Genomic DNA, 5,227 nt, shown 5'->3' on the forward strand with positions numbered 1-5,227 from the left:
CTTCGAGCACTGCTTTGTATGCATTCCCTATTTCTTCCTTGCCTAGCTTTGCCACATCTCTTCTTTTTTTAAATGTCTCACACTTCCTTTTGAGTTTTATCTTGATGTTTGCAATCACTAGACTGTGGTCCAAGTCTATATCTGCTCCTTGGAAAGTTTGGCACTGCTATACTGATGTTACCCATCTTCTTGTGATCAAAATCATATCTATCATGTTCTTAGACTTCCCGTCATTTGATCGCCATGTCCACTTTCTACAGTTGTTTTGTTGGAATCTCGTGTTGCAGGTCACCATCTCATGCTCTGTAGCAAACTGTAGTAGTTTTTCACCTCGTTCATTTCTTTCTCTGTATCCAAACCTTCCCATGATTCTCTCCCAACTTTCATTATCTGTTCCGACCTTTGGGTTCCAATCTCCTCCAATGATCAACACATCTCTCTTTGGTATTTCCTCCAGCATCTTTGTTAAATCTTTATAGAATAGCTAATCTCTTCCTCTGTACTGTCCAACGTGGGTGCACACACCCGAACGATTGAGATGTTGAATGGTTTTGCTTCGAATCTCACTACCATCATTCTTGCACTTACCGGTTTGTATCCTAAAAATGCCCCTCTAGCTCTTTTGCTAAGAAGGAATCCGACTCCTTCCTCATGCTTCATTTCATTCGCTGACCAAATGACTTTGCAACCACACACTTCTTCAGATGTTGCATTGGTATCTCTCCATCTTCTTCCAAAGGAGCTCTAATTTTCCACTCATTCACTGTGTTCAGATGTTCCATGTTCCATTTGATAGTATATATGTTAGTTGTAATTTTCTTTCAGTAGCCAACTAATTGACCCAACCCCGACCACCTGATTGGTGTTGCAGATCTTGTTTATGTGGGCAATGTCCGAGCTGGCACCTTACATCATTTAGTTGTCCTAGCATCAGATTTCACTTATGTTGTTGTTTCATGATCAGTGCATCATCACTCATCTGACCAACCCTCCTCCTTTATCCAGGCTTGGGACTGGCATGGATCCCCCAGAGAGTCAAATCCTTGGTATGTAAGGCCCCTTTCTTGCAATCAGCTCCTTACAGACAGATTTAAAACCTGTGAAGAGTCCCAGTGAAGGCCATGGGATTTTATGGATCTCTGTGCCTGTGAAGGCACATTCTTTTCATTTTTATGTGTAAACAAGGTGCCATTGTTTTTTATTTTGTTTTTTCCCCATAATCATCCCTGAGATTTTTCTTCCTATTTGGGCTGCCAAAATATGGGAGTAAATTCATTGTTATATTTAGCAGGCACAATTCTCTCTTTAATTCAGCAAAGATAGGTTTCCATAGTCCATTGTGAATTTTCTCTGTGGCGTATAACAGTACATGCCTGCCACTGAGAAGACAGAGGAATTTTTTGGACCTCTCTACTTATTGATGTCAGTCTATACTGGAAATGCTATTGATCTGATGAAGTGGATCTGCCCCATGAAAGCTTATCACTGAATAAATCATTTTGTTAGTGTTTAAAGTGCTATATTTCTGCTGTTTTGCTTTATTAGAATTCAGATAACATGGCTACCTCAGTTACTTTCTACTTAGACCCTTCCAGGTTCCTTCCAGCTACAAAGGAGGTATTAAACTTCTAATTCATTTATTATGCAAAAACCACAGCCATTCTATGAAACAGTCAATGGTTTAGAATGTTTCCTGAGTCTTAAATGGTACCTTACCTGCTCATGCATGTCCTCACATTAATGCATTTTAAACATGTTTCTCAAACAATGACAACAGCAATGGCTCAAGGTAGACACTTCCTTCGGAATTGGCATGCTAATACACGGAGCGAAAGATGCTAATGAGGCACGGATGCAAATTCCCCATGCCTCATTAGCATAATGTCACGTGATTTGGAGTCCAGAAGACCGTTCTTCCGGACTCCAAAACACTGTGTAGAAGCACAGCCACCTGGGGGGGCTTCCGGAAGGAAGTCCTCCTTCTGGAGGCCTCTTCTTCTGGAAGCCACCCCCGGGGCCGCACTTCTACATGGCGTTTTGCAGTCCGTAAGAACGGTCTTCCGAACTCCAAATCACGTGACGTTATGCTAATGAGGCATGGGGAATTTGCATCTATGTCTCATTAGTATCTTTCACTCCCTGTATTAGCATGCCACTTCTGAAGGAAGTGCCCTGTGTAGAAATGGTCCTGGAGACCAGGAAATAGCTTTCACAGGTAATTTGTTGCCCTTTGATGTTTCCACACAAATCAATCTGAGTTCATAATTGAAGCAAGAAAAAGTGTCAGTGAAACCTTCATGTTGCATTGTAACATTATGTATTTTGTTTCTGCAACATTTTACAAAAATCCTACTTTCAAGATTTTTAAGTATTACAATTATTTCTCATACCCTTACACCTATAAAGTCAAATGCAAGCTCCACACTATGATCTATTTATTAACATATGATTGACCCGCCAAAGCTTTGGAGGAGGAATAAGTTGTCATTAATATATTTTAGAAATCTCTGTCACTCTTTGGCACATATTATGGCAGCTTTAAGGTCTGATGCATTGCAACCTTTCAAGACTCGAACGAAGTGAGGAATGTTTGTTTTCTTGTGTTAAAGAGGTCTTAATTCTAGTTTTCATAGGTCCCAAGATATTAGCTATAGATATAGGTCTTGCTTGCTTCCTGTTTTGGATGAAGGTAACTCCATTTATGGGGGAAAAAATATTTTTCACTGGTATTTAAAAATGGGGCTGTTTGAAGCAGCTCAGGAAATTATAATATAATAATATATGGAGATACACATCTCAAAGACCTGGAAGAGACCTCAGGAGTCCAGTTATCTTGGCAGGACCAAGCACCACTACCACCCCTTTTTTAAAAAATCTATTTACCCCAGATTCCTAAATGGCCCCCTCAGGGATTGAACTGGACCATAAGAAGTTACCGGACCATAAATTAACTAGTAAAGTGCAAGAGAGGCAGTCCAAGAAGCATAATGAACCCAATTCATCACATGGATATAACCACTACATAGGAGTTTGTGGTACACTGTGCATATCATACAATACACTTGTATGTAACATTCAATTATTATAGGTAACAGTGATTTTAATAAGACTACACAAATGCTCAGAGTAAAGCACATGATTCAATGTTTTGCTAAATTGCAGCCAAAGTGCTCCCTCCAGTATCAAGCTTTACGTTAAAAGGGCCTGCTCTCTCACCCCTTCTCTTTCTAAAGCTTTCTGGGTCTCTTGCCTGGATTTTTTTTTAAAGAGTATGCAAAATAGTAACGGTGGCAGGGTGAAATACAGCTGGGAACCTATGGACATGTGCTTGCTGGGGGGTCTCACGGTGCTGGATGGTCAAATAATGCTAGCACTGCTCTGAGGTGGAAATTTGAATCAAAAGACAGATGAAAACATGCTAATGATTGTACTGTATTCTTCTTCTATAATCATTGCAATTGGGAAATTATATGCAACCCTCAGTAGGATGGGAGAAGAAGACAAATCAGACAAACTCCTTGCAAAGTTATGTCCCATACTATAACCTATACCTTGTAAATTTTATCTTCAACTTTGACTTTATACTTATTCTTTGATATTACAAACTGTTTTTTACAGTTCTGAGATTGATTTATAATAGCAGGACCATTAACATTTACTTTAAATACGTGCCAAGTCTCATTTCCTCTGTCTGCTGATGATACATTAATCATCCGCTCCAATCAAAATTACTGATCCAGGAAATATTTGACAGTTCTTAGGTACAGTAAGACACACATAAACACAATCATCAAGAGGGCTATGTACTGAAAATACAACAGCATTGTTGACAAGAAAGGTAATTCAGAGGTAACTCAAGCAGAAGTAAATATACCTTTATGTGAAATATTTTCTTCCTGCATGAAAGACTTGCATTCTACTTGCAGAACTCTTTAAGGATTTCACTTCTATAGAGATAAACATGTTTATTCTCTGCTAAAGTTTATTAAAATACTGTTTTATGAGTAAGAGAATCAGATGTCAATAATACTAAACAAACAAATTAATGGCCTTTTGTCTTTTTTAAGAACAGGTTTTATGTATGATTGAAGTTTTTACAACACTCCAGAAAAGCCATCATGTGTTAGATTTAAAAATAAAATCAGAAACGTTGTCTTCCATAAGTACATTTGAAAAAACTGGGAACGTTAATGTCTTCAGAAGTCTTAGAAAGTATATGTCCAGCTTTGTACCAATACCCATTTAACAAAGCAGAAATAAGATACTATATTGTAAACAAAAACCTACAGTAAAGGACATTTTGAAATTTACACAAGAATAGTTCATAAACATTTTGGTTGTTCCACAACAGTTTTCATACAAAACGAATATAAAACCCTTAGACAGCTGTCATCATTCTTGACTACTTTTTCACTTAAATGCACACAGACATACTTTATATAGCAATATACTGATGTACCGTAACATGGATATTAAACTATGATTACTGCTTTTTAACCAAGATGTGTATTATCCAATCAACATTATTTGTAATTGAAATACTTATATATTACGTATTCCAATCATGTCGTAAGTATAAAAACATGAAAATATACCTTTACATTATTTCAATTATATACATTATTTCAGGCTTGACAAAGGAAGATTGAAACACTGAAGTTTTTAGAAGAGTTGGCCCAGAGTACAATAAATAGCTTTCCATTGTATACAGTATTGTAATGTAACTTATAAAAATGGTTTTAAGTGTCACATGAATATTATTAGATTTCAGTTTGGTCACTCTAGCATTGAATATTAAAACTCAGACTGCCCCCCCCACATTCCTGGTCAGGAGTAATGCACAGAACTCCCAGGGATTAGTTCAGCATACGAGGCTGAGAAATGCGTAAACTTAGTGAGAGGCAGGTCACTAGAAGAGGGCCCAATATTGCAAGCACTTGGCATATATATATCTAGCTGACAGCATTAGATGTACTGTATGCATTGTGCTTTCAGAATCAGGTCCATAGCTTGTATCAAAAGAAGGATTTAAAGCTTGTCATGAAGCTACAATTCACTATTTCCTTGAATGTTAAACAGCATTTATTGAAGACTGTGAAAATAATCCCAGCTAACACCATGCATTAGGTTTCAAATTTTATTTCAGTAAGAAATAAAATAGGGGCCTAGTATACTGCATGAGGGCTACTGTGTCTTTTTGTAATCACAACAGAGAGATATAAACATC

This window comes from Carettochelys insculpta, chromosome 4, assembly GCF_033958435.1.
Source record: "Carettochelys insculpta isolate YL-2023 chromosome 4, ASM3395843v1, whole genome shotgun sequence".
Taxonomy (NCBI): Eukaryota; Metazoa; Chordata; order Testudines; family Carettochelyidae; genus Carettochelys; species Carettochelys insculpta.